General features: G+C 43.0%; 1 protein-coding gene and 1 long non-coding RNA gene across 1 annotated transcript in view; one reads left to right on the forward strand and one right to left on the reverse strand.

The window, feature by feature from the left end:
* The window catches only part of Erich1 (glutamate-rich 1), a gene marked incomplete at its 5' end in the record, with an annotated part of 52793804 nt that overhangs the window by 44810025 nt on the left and 7963849 nt on the right, over positions 1-19930 (forward strand).
* The window catches only part of LOC120097515 (uncharacterized), a 97928-nt gene that overhangs the window by 75434 nt on the left and 2564 nt on the right, over positions 1-19930 (reverse strand). The window contains 1 exon segment of the long non-coding RNA NR_190675.1: positions 16908-17005. This is a non-coding gene — a long non-coding RNA (uncharacterized LOC120097515).

Raw genomic sequence — 19930 nt, forward strand, 5'->3', positions numbered from 1 at the left:
GAAAGAACCGGAAGAGCTTGAAGGGGCTCGAGACCCCTTATGAACAACAATGCGAAGCAACCAGAGCTTCCAGGGACTAAGCCACTACCTAAAGACTATACATGGACTGACCCTGGACTCTGACCTCATAGGTAGCAATGAATATCCTAGTAAGAGCACCAGTGGAAGGGGAAGCCCTGGGTCCTGCTAAGACTGAACCCCCAGTGAACTAGATTGTTGGGGGGAGGGCAGCAATGGGGGGAGGATGGGGAGGGGAACACTGATAAGCAAGGGGAGGGGGGAGGGGGATGTTTGCCCGGAAACCGGGAAAGGGAATAACACTCGAAATGTATATAAGAAATACTCAAGTTAATAATAAAAAAAAGAATATTAAAAAAAACAAAAAAAGAAAATAAATAGGCTTCAAAGGGATAAAAATAAAATAAAATAAAATAAAAAGATAAGGTCTGATTAAACAAAAAACTACCACATTGGAATTGGATAATAGAAACAATGAAAAGGAGAGAGCTCTCTCCCAAAGGCACAAAAACCTGAGGCCCACTCATTCCCACACTCAGGAATACCACAGAAACACTAAACTGGAAGCAATATTATATACACAAAGGGCATGAAGGTAAAAAGAGAGAAGAAAAGTATTCAAATGAAATAAAATAAGAATAATACAATTATTATAATAGGATGGGCCCTAAGGTGACATTCTGGGATGAGGACTCTCTGAGGATGACACTGAGTCCATCTTCTGTTTGGCAGCCGCTTACCCTTAGGAGTATTTGTTTGGAGGAAACTAAGTTTTCTTCAACTTGTGGTCATCATTTGGAGATGGCTCCTGCTTTAGGGGTGGGGCATGTGCCCACTCTATTTAGCTCTAGGACCCCATCCGGTGCAGGCTGGTGCAGACCTGTGCAGACGCTTGGCTTGCTGCTTCAGTTTCTGTGAACTCTTGTATGCATCAATCTTACTCTTTTAGAAAGCCTCATTTTCTTGGTGTCCTCCATTCCCTCTGACTCTTATACTCTTTCTGCTACTCTTCTACAGTGGATGTGTGGTGATCATAGTACTGGTGGTGGTGGCTGTGATGGTTATGATGGTGGTGGTGGTGATCATGGTGATGGTGATGGTGGTTATGTTAATGGTGGTGGTGGTGGTTGTGATGGTGGTGGTTGTGGAGATGGTGGTGGTGGAGGTTGTGATGGCCCTGAGCCCCAAGGGAAGGAATTTAATAAAGACATCCATTTAGGACTGAGGGTTCCAAGGTCTCTAACTGCATAATATTTGGCTGTGGGTCTCTGTATTTGAAGAACTACAAAAATTAAACACTTAAGAATAAAACTGCCAATCAGTAAATGGACGAAGGACAAATAGTTAAAAAGAAAGAAAAAAAGGAAAGAAGAAAAATAATAGAAAAGAACCATGGCCCCAACATGGCCCATAAATACTTCCTTCAAAAGTATTCACACCCTTAGTTAACAGGGAAGAGCAATGGCTACCATCAGGAAACAATTGCTGGTAATGGTGTGGAAGAGGGAAACATGTATTAATTGCTGTTCAGGGTGTAGAGTAGTTTTTACTTCCATTTCTATTATAGAAATCAGTATGGACATTTTACAAAAGATTAAAAGTAAAACTACTTGATGACCTGACAATCCCAGTCCTGGGCTCAGACCCAAAGGACTCTATCCTGCCACAGAGATGCGATGCTTTGCACATCCATGGTTGCTACTGCTCTGTAACAATTGCAAGGAAATTGGATCAGATGTCAAGAATGGTAATGAAAACATCACACACACACACACACACACACACACACACACACACTCAGACACACAGAAGAATGTTACTCAGCTCTATAGAAACATGAATTTATAAAATTTGGAGGAAGTGGCTACAACTAGAAATTATAGGCAATATAACTCTACTAAGAAATGCAAATAATGTTTTCTTTTGTATGTGGATCTTAGAGTTTAATGTTCATGTATGTGCATAGATAGGGCATGAAGCAAGGTCACCCAAACAAAAAAAATGTGTTTTTGAGAAAGGTAATGAGGTCAAGGGATGCACATGATGTTAAAAAGAGAAACTGAGGAGAGAAGACACCAGAGGGCCAAAGGGAGGTGGGAGGTCAGCGAAACAAGTTTGAAAATGCCATAATTAAATGCTGTTTAAAGTATCCTTTACGTTAAATAGATGAGGTAGAAGTGTGTCCTACAGGACACAGTGTCTGACCCAGTTCCTACACAGTTTAAGACAGTGCAGGGTTGGGGAGTTTTATCCTTCAAGAATCTGATTTAGCCCGTATTCAGTCGGGTCTAGGAGGGCACTGAAAAAATACCATATTGATCATTTCATACATGCTTGTAATGTATCTTGAGCCTATCCACCCTTAATTCTCCCCTTCCCACCCCCTCTGTCCGCTAACATATTCCCCTTTATGGCCCTTCATTTCTTTTATAACCCACTGAGACCACTCTGTACTATCTGCACCATCATGGGGCTGGGGCCATTTATCTAAGCATGGATGACCCACCAGCATGTACACCCCTAAGGAAAAATGACCTTTCCTCCCCTAGCTCAACAGCCAGCTTGGTGTTTGGGTTCACGAGTCCCTACCTCATCTGTGCTAGAATGTCAACAGGCTTCATCTTGTACTGATCTTATTCAGGTAGACGCCATGAGTTTGTGAATATGCAATGGCATGTGAAATCACAATGGCCATGCAGTACAAGTCCCAAGCTCCCTGCTGTGTGGCCGAGTTCAAATCCAGTCTGAAGCATTTGGTTATTCCCAACACAGTGATGTCACTATCGCACGTGTAGGCACCTCTCGCTGGGCAGGTTGGTATTGTAGCATGCAGGGCCCATGTCTGGGTAGGTCCTTGAATGAGTTTTCTCCCCCGGCAGACGCATAGCCCCTTCTGGGGAAACCTAGCAAGTAGGGAGAGATTTCCTGGTCAGTTCTAGCTTGGTTCCTCTACGACCTGCAACCACAGCGTGTCACGTCCTCAGCCAGAGGTAGAAACACCTTTTAACAGATCTCCTGATGCTGCAGTCATTGATGTCTTTTGGGTCACACTCTTAAGACCTGTTTTTAGAACTGATAAATATTATAGCTAATCTTAAAGGTTTATTATTTTGCTCACCTAGGTAGTTATGAAACCGATGAGTCAGGTTAATAAAATCAAGATTATTTTACACGTGAGTTAAAGACAGCTTTCCAAAACAGTTACATATATTTTATCTCCTTTGATCTGTAAAGCTGTCCTACAGAGAAGATAGGGCAGGAGATTTTAATCTCTGTAGGATCCTTTGATCATTCATTTGTTCATTCATTCATTCGTTCATTCACTTAACCCATTTGCGTTGAGACTTTTTGAGGTATTCAGCTTTAAGTAAGACGTGCTAAGATCGAGTGGTGAACAAAGGTTTGTGTGGGGCTTGCGGCTGAGAACAGGGCTACTCTTACCCAGTAGTAGTAATAAGAGCATTTTGTAAATGGCAGAAGGCACGGGGCGAACGTGACAGGGGAAGCACACTTTGTATTATAGGACAGGCAAACTGCTTCCCGTCAGCTGCCACAGTTACAGTCTGTAAGGAGCAAAGGCTGTGACAGTCTCTGTGTCCCCTGCTGCGCGCTGTCTCTAAAGATGCACTTTGTCAGGAAGTCACAAAGTCAGGAAAAGAACAGGGTACTGAGATCAGGAAGTGCTGCTGTCTGAGACTGAATCTAAGGAAGGCCCACACCCTGGAGGTGGGGCTCACTGTGCACCAGAGGCTCTCCACGGAGAGCCATCCTTCACTCTGGATCCTGGGGGATGCTATCAGTGAGGAGAAGGTCACCACCCAGCAGGAAGTTCCCATCCCAAAAGCCATCAAAAAGGGAGGAAGTGCAGTTTTGTGAGATTCTGCCCCGCGTGTTAACCATTTGTTCTGACACAGTGGTACTTACCATTCCTTTCTTGTATCTAAGTGAAGTTGAATTCACGGAGGTTAGATAACACAGCGGAGATCACACATCTTAGCAGAACTGGGTGAAAATCCGTCTTTGCCTGATAGCAATGTCAGTGTGACCTATAGCTCACAGCCAAGAAGATCCGGAATGCTCAGGAGATGACCTTTACTCTCAGAAGACTATGGTTTAGGAGTAAATCTGTATTTCTGGTATAAGCATTAGGTAGAGACAATTCTGGGTATTTACGGGAGGAATTATCAAGGGCAAGTGAAGACAGTCATGGATGTGCAAAATGTAGATGCTGGAGCCCTGGCCTGAAGGATCAGCTCAGCAGACATGGTGTGGCCTGACATGAACCTGACATGAACTCTCTCTCTCTCTCTCTCTCTCTCTCTCTCTCTCTCTCTCTCTCTCTTTCACACACACACACACACACAAACACACACACACACACACACACACACTTTCATGCATGCACAGACCCAACAACACAATCCACGCTCATGCACACACCGCAGACACACACACTTTCAAACAAACACACACGCTCACATACTCAGAGACACGCGTGTGCACACACGCCTTCTTAACTATCCTGAAGTCCACGCAGGTCCTGTTCTATCAGTTTGGTTATTTTCAAGTTGGCGGAAAGTAGGTCAGCAGGGCTGGAAGAAATACAGAAATAGACAAGGACAGATTGTAACATTTTCATGGGTAATCTTATTATACAACTCATTTGCTCAAACATTCCATGCTTATCAAACCCAGAGGTGGCATTTGTAAGAATCTTGATGTTAGGAAAGAAAGACTGTCCCACATCTCTGTCCTCTCGTCATCCAAGCCGATCTGTCTGTATATATTGGTTCTTTGAAAGAATGTTTTCCCTGACACTTTATAGTTAAGGATCAAGTACTGTGATTACCACACCGTGGACCACGGTGCTCACCCAGCCACCACCAGTACCTCAGTGAAGCCTCATGTCAAAAGGTCAAAAACCAAGAACGGATGGTAAGAAAAGCAAACTGCCTGAGAACAGAAAAAGTTCTAACAAATAAAAAAAATAAAAACTGATGAAAAAACTGGAGGAGATAGAGCAGGGGTCCCCAATCTTCCTTATACTGTGACCCTTTAACACAGTTCCTTATGTTGTGGGGAATGCCAACCACAAAATTATTTCATTGCTACTTCGTAACTATAATTTTGCTATTGTTAGGAATTGTGATTTAAATATCTAGTGTTTTCCAGATGATCTTAGGGAACCCCCTGTGAAAGGGCTGTTTGATCCCAAAAAAGGGGTTGTGACCCACAGGTTGAGAACCATTAGAGCAAACATTAATAATATTTCTTAGGAGTCAGAGGGTCAGGAAATAGAACAAAAATATGTAGGGTAGGGTTGGGGAAATATGAATAGTCACTGGAGGATCCCAGATGCCATGGAAACCAGAGGTTCCCAGAACTCAAAGGGGGAGGGTTTTAACAGAGAAGGGGGGATAGAACCTTAGAGACCACCTCCAGTAGACAGGCACGGCCCCCCGTAGTGGAATGGGGCCACCCACCCATCTCAAAGTTCTTAACCCAGAAATGTTCCTGTCCAAAGGAAGAACGAGGACAGAATATGGAGCAGAGACTGAAGGACCGGCCATGCAGAGTCTGCCCCACCTGGGGACCCATCCTGTCTGCAGACACCAAACGCAACACTGTTGCTGCTGCAAAGAGACACTTGCTGACAGGAACCTGATGTGGCTGCTTCTTGGGCAGTTCAGCCAGCAACTGACCAATACAGATGTGGTTGCTTGGAGCCAACCATCAGACTGAGATCAGGGAACCTGGTGGGGAAGCTGGCAGAAGGACCGGAGGAGCTGAGGGGAATTGCAGCCCTATTGGAAGAACAACATTAGCTTAACAGAGAGCTGATGGCCTTGTCTGACATCAGCGGAAGGGGAGGCCCTTGCTCCTACCTAAGGAGGTTTGATGCCCCAGTGTAGGGGGATGCTGGAGGGCTGGGGCAGGAGAGGGTGGGTGGGGGAGCACCCTCATAGAGGCAAAGGGGAGGAAGGAGAGGGAGGTTATGGGTTGCAGGGGAGGCATGTGGAGGGTAACCAGGAAGTGCAATATCGTTTGAGATGTAAACAAATGTAATGATTAATAAAAAAACAAACAAACAAAAAAGGGAGAATACTTTTTAGAAAACAGAGCAGAGAGGTGTTTATAATAATAGGTAGAAAGGGCTGGGGATGTGGCTCAGTAGCAATGTTCCTACCAGGTATGGACAGGGCCTCAAGTTCTATCTCAAGCACAGATAACAAAAGGTAACAGAGAAGAAAATATTAGGGGAGAGGCAGGCGAAGGTAGGACAAGGAGCTGAGTCACAGTCGGCAGACTCAGTCAGCCCTGGTATCCTGCGTACCGTGAAGACCAGGGATCCGTAGCAAATTCCACACAGCTACCAGAAAGGAGTTTGGAGGTTCTAACCATGAAGGGATGATGTTCGAGCAGACGGGATCTATTTGCTCCCATCTAAAACCGCATAGTATGCACATGCACTGAAAGATTACACGGCACCCTGACAATAAGTTCTGGTTTTATGTTTTGATGTATTAGTTAATTTTTTTTTAAGACATAGAAAACTAATGCAGAATGCCCATTATATAACTCAGTGAGGAAACGCAGACAGTGGGCAGAAGGGAATTTCTTATTAAAGGGATAACTCAAGGCAATTTTCCAGAACCAAAGGAGGTTTGTTTTTAAATGTAAATGATCTATCAACTATCAAGCAAAATGAATGAATAAAATGCAAAAAGCTCTTATGCTATGATGAATAGTTATTAAGGGTACAGCTCCTTGAAGATCTCAGAGAGATGCTACGTTAAATTTTTTTGTAGGTTTTTACGTTAAAAACAATGGTTAACTTCTGCAAAACTAGCAAATGCTATGAAACCTTCAGGTGTACTAACATTTAATCCAGCCAGGTATAAGGAGAGAAGAAAGTAAGCTCACACAGGCGTGAAAACCTGTTTTCTATAGACACTTGTGGTTGAACTTCCTGGGAAGCATTCTCCTGCAGGACCAGGTATTACAAAGAAGGAGAAAGGCACAAGGTGCATGGAACAGGAAGTCCCCATATGGGGCCGCCTGACCCAGTATTGACCTCTGCAGACAACACAGAAAAATAGAACGGCATTTTTGTAAAGGGATGTTAGGTCAGAAGAAGACCCTTTGAAGTATGTTCTGTCTTTTGGAATGGTAAAGTATTTCAAAAAGGGAAGAGAATACAGAATGCGCTAATCTTAGGACTTTATGAAATGAAAAGGTTTCTGTTGGGGGAGGGGCGAGGAGCAAACGTCATTATCGGTTAATGTAGACAATGTATCAGATGCTAGTTAATGTAGACAATGATAAACAGAAGCTTCTCATACCTCAGTACTCATCACCTACCCAGGCACAGAGTGAAGCAACCTGGGTAGAGCCCATGTGTTTTCTATACATGCCCACCTATAATTACGTTAAATTGGTAAATTTCAGGTTTATACACAGTAAATAAAACATGCCACATTCTATAGTGACGATCATTAAACCTTGTGGACATTGTTAGGTAAGGCAAGGGCTATTTCTGTTTATAAATACTGAGGTTCTGTGACAGTCAGTCTGCCAACCGAGAAGGCTTTCTAATGACCATGGGAAAATAGCCTATACAGTGTGGATCTGCCAAGACATGGCATCCATCAAGGTCCAGGAAAGATTTGATGGGACTGTCTGGGAAGAGGAGGCCATCTACATTTTATTTCTAGAGCTTCCAATTCATTATTTTCAGGTCTGTTGGTCGTAGGTCACTGAAACTGTAAAAACAAAGGGGCGGACAGCCATTATGTTTAGTTAGGCCGTCCGTGTACCAGAGAATCTCCTAGCTGATTTACATGTTCTTACTCATTTAACTTCCACAGCTACTCTCTGAGGAGGTCTTGTGCTCATACCACAGGCTGGGAACTTAGACACACAAAGCTGAGGAGCCATGCCCACTCCCCTCCCTGGCCCCCGAGATTTTACCCTGAGTTTAACCTTTTCCTGCATTGCCCCTCAGGCTGGCCAGCATGAGCGATCTGATGGAGCATCTCCATGAATAGAAAGGAGGGAATTAATGTTTCCTTATGTGCTTTCCTTGGAGTTATGGAAGCAGATACACAGGTAAAGTGACTCAGATAAAGGTGATAGTGCTCTCTGTTTAGGGAGCATGAGCAGGAAGTTATGGGCCTCTTTCTCCTTTTAAAGTTATATGCCCAAAGTGGAGAACAGCAGAGAAATACAACAAACTATATAATATATAATATGATATATAATATATAATATAATACACAAAAGATAATATATAATATAACTATTATATAGTTAGTTATAGTAGACATAGTCATTAGCCATCTGATTCCCTTAAAAAGTTAACTTGTAGACTATTTCCTCTAATGGCCTAGTTGCTTAATTTTCTTTGGTTTAAAAAAATGCTAATGCTCTTGGAATTGTTTTAGAAAGTATTTATTGTATTCATTGTTGTTCTTCCTATGGGGTTGCAAACCCCTTCAGCTCCTTCAGTCCTTTCTCTAACTCCTCCATTGGGGTCCCTGTGCTCAGTCTAATGGTTAGCTGCGAGCATCCTCATCTGTGTTTGTCATGGTCTGGCAGAGCCTCTCAGGAGACAGCTATGTCAGGCTCCTGTCAGCATGTACCTCTTGGCATCCCAAATAGTGACTGGGTTTGGTGGCTGTATGTATATGGGCTGGATCCCCAGGTGGGGCAGGCTCTGAATGGCCTTTCCTTCAGTCTCTGCTCCTAACTTTATCTCCGTATTTCCTCCTACAAATATTTCTGTTCCCCCTTCTAAGAAGGACTTAAGCATCCGCACTTTGTCGTCCTTATTCGTGAGCTTCATGTGGTCTGTGGATGGTATCTTGGTTTTTTTGCGATTGGGTTACCTTACTCAAGATGATATTTTCTAGTTCCATCCATTTGCCTATGAATTTCATGAAGTCGTTTTTTAATAGCTGAGTAGTACTCCATTGTGTAAATGTACCACATTTTCTGTATCCATTCCTCTGTTGAGGGACATCTGGGTTCTTTCCAGCTTCTGGCTATTATAAATAAGGCTGTTATGAACACAGTGGAGCATGTGTCTTTGTTGTATGTTGGAGAATCTTTTGGGTATATGCCCAGGAGTCATATAGCAGGGTCCTCAGGTAGTACTATGTCTAATTTTCTGTGGAACCTCCAGACTGATCTCCAGAGTGGTTGTACTAGCTTGCAGTCACACCAACAATGGAGGAGTCTTTTTCTTGTCTCTGCATCATTGCCAAAGGCAGGAATTAAGGCAAGATAAGGCTTGGCTTAGTTTTAAGTGGTAATTTTTTGTCTCTGGAGCTGAAAGCCTCAACTAACATTAGAGCAAATCAAGTGTTCTGTGAAGTTAATCACTAGAGAACTATTTTGGGTAAAGAAATCCCACTGAGAGGATTTTTCATATTCAAAACATAAAAGATAGAGTTAATAATCCTGATAACTTTGAAAAAAAATAGACAAGATTTGTGACCAAAGTATATTTAAAAAATATTAACAAGAAAAGAGTTTCTCTCATGTTTTTACAGCTGATTTATTTGAGCCGTTTATATAAACATTCAAGCCTGTTTCTAAATATGTAAATGAAACAACCAAGTAGAAAAACACATGCTTTGGTGGCACGGGCTTCGCTGAACAAATTGTGAGGGAGGAACTCCGAGGAACAGTAATGACTCATAGGCAGATAACTCACAACTATTTAAACATCTGGGAGAGACTAGACTGAAACCATGGAAGAATATTGGTCTTAAGACACCAATTTTCTTTAAGCTCAAGGAAAAAACAATGTAGCCAATAATAAACTTTTAAAGACAAACCCAGGAGCATTCACATTTTTTTTCAAACTAAAGAAAATTAAGCAACAGCTTGTAGAGACTAGGCCTTTAGAGGAAATAATCTACAAGTTAACTTCTTAAGGAAATCAGGTGGCTAATGAGAGGTTCCCATATGCTCAAAGTCACACAGTTAATGAGTGGCCAAGGCAGACTCATAGGCCAGGCTTTCTTACTTTGATCACGGAGCAAACTCATGGTCCAGGGCACATCCCGCAAAGTATTGATGGAGACAGTGAGAAGCTCATTGACCTGGCTGGGTGACTGAGTGTTGAGTGAGACCTTATGGGTGTTGAGAAGCACAGTGCCTCTCAACTTCCCAGTGCTGCGACCTTTTAATACAGGTCCTCATATGTGGTGATCCCCAACCATAAAATTATCTTGTTGCTACTTCATAAATTCTGTAATTTTGTTACTGTTATGAATCATAATGTAAATGCTCTTGGAGATAAAGATTTGCCAAAGGAGTCGCAAGTCACGGTTGAGAGCCCCTGATGTAGTTGTTGAAGAATATTTCCAAGAAGCATTTGATATAAGCAATTCTGGAAATCTGTGTGAACAGTCACTAAAAGACCAGGATTGGAAAGCTCTAATAATTTGTGGAGGTTTATTTCTTTATTATAGATAAACAAGTGGTTCTTTTTTAATACCAAACTTTACAATAGTAATATTTATTTTTCTTAAAGAAGGATTATAAATCTGGATATGCGTGAGGCCTCACACAGCCTAGGATGTCAGACCCTCTTGGATAAGATCTCATTAAATATTCCTATGATTTGGGTTGAACAATTGTTAGGACGGAAAACTTCAGGAAGAGCGGTGACCCGCAGAGGACATTCAAGACTAAATTGCCAAATGTCTAATAATTAGCAAGTAACATACCTATCTGAAAATTAAAAGTAAAAATGGCTATATTCTTACAAAGAAGCCACTCAGATACCCCTGATTGGAGGCTGCCCCCACCCCAAACACACACTCTGATAATTTACATCAGTGATCCTTAGCCGAGGCCCATTAGAACATCGTTGGTGGCAACAATTGTTCTATGTAGGAGGCTAAATGAATCAGCTTCGAGGAAGTATGAGAGACCTCTCTTTTATGTTTTGTAAAAAGTCAAAAAATATTAGTATTTTAGAGTTTTTGGTCATAGACACTCAACTGTGACATTGTTGTATGAAAGCAAGTATAGCTAATATCTACAAGAATGTGAGAGAGAGTGTTCCAATAAACCTTTATTGACAAAGACGGGTTTAGCCCAAGGCAGGGAGCTGTCAGCCCTTCATGTAGTTACTTAAAATCATGTCTGCCAATCTCAGCCCTATGGACAGTTTAGCCAAATACTATTTGGTGGGCATAGCGGTCTTGAGTACGTGGTTGTCACTACCCCACCTACCGTCTACTAATGCCTGTAGCACCTTTGTCCCTCAACTGCTGGGGGGTGTGACAACCAAAGATGTCTTACTGTGTCTCAGCCGAGGGCCATTGGCTTAAGTTAAAGGAGTGTGTGCTTGGGAGTAAAGAAGGTTCAGAGTGTGTGTACGAGTGGCATAAGCTGTTGGTTAGCCATATCAAATGTCCCTTCCCTCTGTGGTCCTAGAAAACCAGGGTTTCCCCTGGTGACTCAGAAACATGACTCAATATGCATTTGAGTATTGAAACACCACTTTTATTTACAAATACAACTTCTATAGCAACCAACTGGTCTTTGTTATGTAAACCGAGGTCCTAATGTCTGTTACTAAGACATTTGACTACTAAATGTCCTACTTTGTATAATCAGCCACCCCTAAAAATCTCTGTGTGGGGGGGTCTGGGTAGGTTTGCTGATCATTTATATTTTATTCGGTCTGTTTTTTTTTTATTCAGGGTGGCATATAACAGTCTATAGAATAATATCATATCTATGCTCATCAGTCCTCCATAGCAGTGGTTCTCCACCTTCCTAACGCTGTGACCCTTTAATACAGTGTCTCATGTTGTGGTGACCCTCAGCCATGAAATTATTTCTGTTGCTACCTCATAAGTGTAATTTTGCTACTGTTACCAATCGTAATGTAAATATGTGTTTTCCAGTGGTCTTAGTCAACCGTTGTGAAAGGGCAGTTAGTTTGACCCCCAGAGGGACCATGACTCTCATGTTGAGAAACACTGCTCTGTGGTACTCTGCTCACCGAGCTCTGAGACTGTGCCTTTAAGGATGCATGAGAACGTACAGCTACTGAGATTCGTCAGCTGTGTTGGGAGATTTCAAAACATAGCCAGGGCTAAGAGCGACTTCCAGAGCTATGCTGTGACGCCTGTTGCCATGTCATCTCAAGAGCTGGTGAGACATGACCAAACTGCCCTGGGGTGGCAGGAGAATTCAGAAGTCAAAACAAATGCCTCAGAGGATCTGGCCCATTTTGTTTGTGTCATAACAGGGAAAGGTCTTCATGTTTGTATCGCCTTGCATTTGCTAAGGTGATGTGGGAGTGAAGGGAAGAGCAGGTGCTCAGGGGTCTTTGCCATGGTGTGCGGTGGCCAGAGAAGGCAAGTTCAACGTCACTTTCACAACACTGCTAAAAATTGAGGTTAGCTTTTTGCAAGCTTGCTGTTTAGAGATGCTTCTGGAACAGAAAACCGAAAGAAGTTGACGTTCCTCTTGCTCTTAAAACTGTTCTTCCATGTTTGATTGTAGGACTTGGGGGCTCTCAATTCCCCAGATAAATAATTCTATGCTGGGGAGTACAAGCTGTCCGTGTGAATCCTGATCTTGGTAAGAAAGATGACCCGAAGCTCTGGGTCCAGAACGGCCCCAAGGTCAGGACTTGAGAAAAGAAGCTTGAGTTCTGTACTTTAGTGTCGGAGCTGGACTGTCTTCACTGTTCCCTAGAGAGAAATGCAGCCACCCGCAAAAAATTGTCAGGTCACCATGGCATTGACTTCTAAGCCAGCTCTCGTTGTAACCAAATAAATGACTGGTAAGCTATCTGGAACTGGAAGAAGAAATCAAACTCAACACAAACCCCATAAGATGCCTGTAGGCCATTCCCCAGACAATGTGGAGATCTAGAGATACTCAGCCCAGTCCAACAGGAAGATAAATAGTCTTGCACTTGTTACCACAGGGCGCTGTCAAGATGGTTAGGAATCCCTCAAGGCCTTTGTTTGTTTTTCCAGAGAATTTCATTCCCTGACATATGTAGTTACAAATTTTGCTCACATTTTGTGGCCAGAACCCTCTTGACAAACAGCCCTTCCAGGGCTGTGATTGCAGACAAGTAAAAAGGAATTCACAATCTGAGGGCTCCCTGAAGAAAGTCTACTGGCTTCGTGCCCCAAACTTAGTAACAGACACTAGGCTATTTTTAGATGCGAAAATTTGCCTGGTTACACAATTGGCTTCTTTGCAGCCATTAATAGAATTAATAATCAGAGCTGGGGGTAAGGACCAGCAGATGTATTTCTTGCTAGGCCAAATAAAAAAAAAAGCCCTGAAGAATCTGGACGCCCAGAGTACTTTGGCCTTTAAAGGAATCTGTGCTCCTGTGGATACAGGGAGCAAAAAAATATAAGTGCTTGCTGCCCACGGCAGCTCTCCTTTGAAGATGTGCCCAGAAAGGTGGATGTACAAGTCACTTCCTACCAACTCTTTACAAACTAAGTGCACAGAAAACCTGGAACAAAAGTATTTTGCATACTCAAATTTATCCATGTCAGAAATCACACAGACTATACCTAATTGCATGCATTCATGCACATGTAAATCCCCACCCCCCCAACACATATCCTCTCATGTGTGTATGTGAGCATATCCCTTTTTGTTTGTCAGGAGAAATTACCATCCAATAAAACATGTTCTTTTCATTTTGTTTTGGCAACCGTAGAAATTGCATTTAGGTTACTGCCTCACCTTAATATCAATAACTTTAGTAACTTAGACTATAGGCTTCCTGTAAGAAGAGAGAGAGGGGGAGAGGGAGAAGGAGTGGGAGAGAGAGAGAGAGAGAGAGAGAGAGAGAGAGAGAGAGAGAGAGACAGAGACAGAGACAGAGACAGACAGAGACAGAGAGAACCTGAGTCAGATTCAAGTGTACAACTTCTATTTCTGACTTCACTAGAATTTCTCAGCTTCCCTGTAAGCAAAAGGATGTTACCGGAGTCATTTTGTCCTAAACACGACACCAAAATACCAACCAGGAAAGAGTTTTTAGTGCTACACTCAAACTCATCATGTTAAGCATTGTCCGATGTGAAGAGGAGGGTATTCACAGAAAATCCAGAGTCAGAAATGGTGGGAGGAGGGAGCTTGCTTTCCTGGGCTCAGTTCTCTAGTCTTTTCTTGAAACCAGTGGTTCTCAACCTCCCTAGTGCTGCAACCCTTTAATACTATGTCATGGTGACCCCCAATCATAAAAAATTATTTTGTGGCTACTTCATAACTAATTTTGGGATTATTATGAATCATAATGTGAAATCTGACTCCAGCAGTCTCGACCCACAGGTTTAGAACCAACGAACGTTTCTTTCTGGTCTTTCCGGATCCATTTTCATTTCTCTTGATAGAACTTTTGTCTCCTCTGTGAGGATTTCTCTGAGAAATCCATCTCACCACTCTCTCTTTCCCATACAACACAGACTGACCGGCACTTTGTCGCTGCCCATGATGGTGGTCCGGTGACTTTGGTTGTTTATCTCACAGTTATTCCAGGCCATGATCCTCCTGCTCTCTGAGTGCTATGCTTTGGGCTGCCATTTTCAGCCCATTCACAGAACTCCTTAGAGCACACACCTGCCTCACCGGCCTCCCTCCCTTCCTTGAACTTTGATTGTCAACAATACTGAACAGCACTAGTTCCCTGAACACATTGTGACACTGTCACTCCTGTGACGTTGCCAAACATTTTCCTCTGCTCCTGGCACACTCTGTCCCTAAATCTACCCAGCAGGGTTGTGATTGTCTCTGCTGACCTGCAGACCGCCCTCTTGTAGCCTCTCTGTTCCAGACAAGCTGCTATCACTTCTCCCATACTCTTCTCTTGCAATGGTCAGGGTTTTCTGTTTATTTTCCCCCAAACCTCGAGACCATAAAACATAACTTATGCAGCCATGATACCAAGTGTTGGTACAATATTATATGTAAGAGAGGCTCAGTGATTGCTGAGAAGATAGAACAGTAGATGTGGGGTGTTAGCATTGCCTCTAGGCTCCACCCAGTAGTTACCTAGCAACACCAGGCACCAGTCAGGCTCCCCTATAACTGCTCAGGTCTCCACCTCTCTCTCTATCTCTCTGTCTCTGTCTCTGTCTCTCTGCCTCTCTCTGTCTCTGTCTCTCTGTCTCTGTCTCTCTGTCTCTGTCTCTCTGTCTCCGTCTCTCTGTCTCTGTCTCTCTGTCTCTGTCTCTCTGTCTCTGTCTCTGTCTCTCTCTGTCTCTGTCTCTGTCTCTCTGTCTCTGTCTCTCTGTCTCTGTCTCTCTGTCTCTCTATCTCTCCATTTTCTTCCTCTCTCCCCACATGTTCCCTGCCAGCCTCTTCCCTTCTTTCTCTCCTCCTGTTCTTCTTTGTCCCCTTTCTTTCTCTGCCTCTACTCCCTTTCCCTTTCTCGTCTTCCCCATGTTCCAAATTAACTTCATTCTATACTAGACCTGTCCTATGGTTGATACGGGGTGGGGGGAGATACCCTAGCCAAGCCCGCAGAGGCATCCCCTCCTCCACATCACGCTGGTGTTTAATAAAACATACCGTGGGGAGGGACACATCCACTCCTGTGAGTTGGGCTCTGCTCCATACTCCTTACACAAAGCTTGCTATGCCACCATACTTTCCACACGCTTGGTCCCCATCTGAACACAGACAGTGCTTGGACTTCACCTCCCCATCCCCTCCCCCCATCAGTTATCTCTTTCTTGCTCCTAAAACACAGAAGCACTTACTGTACTTGTTCCTTCCTTTCAGAAGGTCGTCGCCATGGCTCCATCCTGGCAAACCCACCACAGTCTTGCGGCTGCTGACAGGGCCACTTTCCCCACCAAAGGGTGCTGTGCCATGAAAGACGGAGGAGGCGGCCAGCCCTTGAGAACAATGGAGAATGGGGTGGGGAGACTGTAGGGGAGAGGAGAATATCCGGCCCAGATGGGGCAGAGTGAGCACCACATCCACATGTTCAAGGACACATGGGGGCACTGTCTAGCTCAGCACTACCAAGGCAGTGCAGGCTACCCCATAATTATCACGGTGATCTGAGAACCCTCTAAACAGTATCTTTACGCTAGTGAAGCTTTATTTATTTCCTCTGAATCCTGGCTCTTCAAAACACAACCACCTAAGTAAATAAATAAACGCTAGCCACCATAACTGTAGCCCCATCATCCTATCAAACAAAACAGAACACAAAGGCTATAAATAAATGCCAGCCTCCTTTGGGTCACTTAAGCCCACTCACTAATCAAAAGCTTAAGTAATGTCCTCACATATTTATAGAGCTGAGCTGGCCATTGCCACTGAGTCACCTTGGAACCAGATGCGTAATAGAGTTGAGCAGAAATTGATAATAGTATTTAGGCCACGAAATGCAGGCATCTACAGACACACCGCCTGGCTAAAGCATACGTCTTCAACACAGCCGACCACTTATTGATCTCTTTTCAACAGGTGATTGTCAATTATATGTAGCTGATGGCTCCATTCCAATTACATATCAAAGACTTAATGAACCACCATAATTCATAAATCTACTAGACCATTGGGTACGTAAAGGTTCTTAGAAAACACATACTCCAACCTATAATTCTACAAACTGAGACCTAAAAGGGCTGGTTTGTTATCCTCAGTCACTCAAAGTGTAGCTAGAATTAATCCAGGTCTTCTTAAGGAGACTTATGTCAGTATATTTTCCTTAATTCATAACGCATACACCAAGGCCTGTGGAATGCTAGGAAGAGTGCAGCCTGTACATACCATGTACAAATAGAACTATCGACTGCAAGATGAACTGAAACAATGACCACAAATGCAGTTCAGTTAATTAATTGCCCAACAAAGACAGAGCAAACCTTTGGAAGGGTGTTCCAGCCAGCTCCAATCCCACGTCTCCTGGCACTCCTGTCTTCTACTCGATCCATTTGCCATGCACGTTTCTTTCAATTATTGCCTGAAAAGGCAAAAGGTGAAAACTTTTATTAGTGATGCCCCAGTAGGTTATAGGGAATGGTCTGGTCTTTGGCAATGGGATGGATAGGGCGCCCTCTTGTGTTGCCTCAGTGGAATGGATTCTTCGGCCTTCAAATCCCTCTTGCTTTAGCAAGGGGTTTGTTTGAAAGACCAATATCCACCCCACCCGCTCACTCATGGCTCTGCAAGCTTCCTGTATGTACTAAGGACAGGATAAAGCCGAGTATGAATATCTACTCTGCATATTTTATTCCAGATTTTGGCATTTTCATTATCATACACAGAAACCGAATTTAAGAATAAACACAGAAGAAACGGACTCAGGCAGGTGAAGGGGATTGCAGCCAAGTCTGATGACCTGAGTTTGACTCCCCAATAAACCATATGATGAAATGAGAGAACAAACTCTCACAAGTTGCCTTCGGACCTCCACACACTGAAGTGTGTGTGTGTGTGTGTGTGTGTGTGTGTGTGTGTGTGTGTTCCTCTAACTGGGTAGGAGAGAGAGGGGGAATATGGAGAGAGAGGGAAGGAAGGGGCATACATAACAGGATATTTGAACAAGTTACAGGAAACACTGTTTTAACTTACACACCACACACACACACACACACACACACACACACACACACGCACGCACGCACTCACGCAGAGTCAGTGTGCTAATTTTCCCCTAGAGCCATAGAATAACAAAATTTCCAAGGCCAGGTATGGGAAGTCTTTCTTTAAGTTGTTGCTCAGGGTCCCGATATCGCTGTGTTAAAAACATTTTGACCAAAAGCAACTTGGGGAGGAACGGTTTTATCATCTTACACTTCCGGGTCACAGTCCATCCCTGAGGGAAGTCAGAGCAGGAACTCAAGCAGAAACCTGGAAGCAGGGACTGGAGCAGAGACCATGGAGGATGCTGCTTACTGATCTGCTCCCACCAGCTTGCTCTGTATGGTTTCTTATAGAATCCAGGACCATCTGCTCAGGGGGGGCACCTCTCACAGTGAACTGAGCCCCCCTTCATCAATCTAGGAAATGCCCCACAGACAGACATGCTGCCCCAGGCTAATCCGATGGAGGCAATTCCTCAAATGAGTCTCCCACTTCACAGATGACTCTGTAACTTGCGTCAAGTCAGGGGTGGGGATGTGAAGGGAGGGTTTAACAACACAAGAAGTAGAGTCCAAGAAATGTCTAAATTGACCACAGTGTTTGATTGCCTCCAAAAAAAAAAAAAAAAAAGAATGAAAGTAAGACTTTATTGCAGAAGACACCACAAAAATTTGGACACAGTACTTGATAGAATTAAGCTGGGTCTTATCTGAATTCTTCCTCCCTGAGGACCAGCTCTTATCGGGTCTCAAATTGCTGTGCAAGCTGCCAAGGGAGAAAAGCAGTTAATGGCTGTGCTCTGCTGCAAAGCTTATGAACCACGACAATGGCGGGCACAGCAAGCTATCCCCAAGGGTGAGATAGTGGCACTTACATCCTGGGGACAACCAACAGCTGTTTAATTGGACAAAAGGGCAACTCGGTTGGAGGGAATTCCTCCCCAGTGCTGTTAAACCTGCCTAACTACTTGTGTTTGGGGAAGCCTGCACCCTAGAGGACCTTAGGGTAGCAGGCTGCTACACTAACATTTTCCTAGAGCAGTGTAAGTCCTCACTGCATTCTAAATAACTTTCCTTATACTCACAGATATGTTTATTTTTAGTAGAGACTGTTACAGAAATACACAACTGGCTGAAAGTTTGAGAACTTTCTATGGGGTGCCCAGCCCCCCTAGGACACAATTACAACACAGCTCTCGTGCACCAATGGCTAAGAGAACCTGAGAAGAGTGGGAATGGAGACACCGTAAGAGACAGAGGACCCGGGTGTCTACCGTGCAATGGTGACTTCTGTGTGTGACAGAGAAGCTGCACCCATAAAATCTCAATAGTACTGGTTAAACAGGATCTGGAAAATGTCAAATGAATCCACATACCGACATGGACGGGGACTGTCACAAGGCTCCACTCCCTGCTTTCAATCTTAGTCACTGTCTATAGTCCTCTGACCACAGAGAATCAGGCAACAGATGCAGTAAGCGGCATATATAGTATAATATATATTCTATTATATAATATTATTATATAACATATTATACATTGATATATACCATATATAATATACATTATGTACAATACATTATAGTATATATATATATAGTATAATATAAATATATTTTATATATAGTATATATAAAAATAGCATATGCCATATATCATATATTAGACTACTGATATATCATATATAATATGTATATTATACATATATGTATAATATATAATATAAATATATAATATTATATATAAAATACAAGATGTAATATATCAACATATACTATATACCACATATGAATATATTATTTACCCTATATTATAATACACTATATCTGTTTTATACATGTAGTAAGTGGGTCTCAGAGTTATGACTGTCCATACAAATGCATACATACCTAGAGGAATTTGCCATATAAAAACATTGAAACTTTATAAATATAACTTTCTTTACTTTAATGTATGTGTATATATGACATAATTGCACTCTCACTGATTATAAGAATAAACTAGGCATAATATTCCTCAGCATGACTTTGAACAGAACCATGGGATAGTAAGATACAGCACAGACTGCCACGAAGTTAGCGCCATTCCATGGATTCATGTATTTTCTCAAGAGTTTCCCTCATTAGATGACGTCCAGTCACTCCTGTCTGAGTAAGGTGTGCACTTTCCAGTCACCAGGAGGACTCACTCTCCCATTCGCATAATCCTCAGTGACTACCTGAAATTTTCTTCTCTCTGTAGTGCGTGTGTGTGTGTGTGTGTGTGTCTGTGCGTGTGTGTATATGTGTGTGTATGTATGTGTG

This window comes from Rattus norvegicus, chromosome 16 (genome assembly GCF_021556685.1).
Source record: "Rattus norvegicus strain SHRSP/BbbUtx chromosome 16, alternate assembly SHRSP_T2T, whole genome shotgun sequence".
NCBI lineage: Eukaryota > Metazoa > Chordata > Mammalia > Rodentia > Muridae > Rattus > Rattus norvegicus.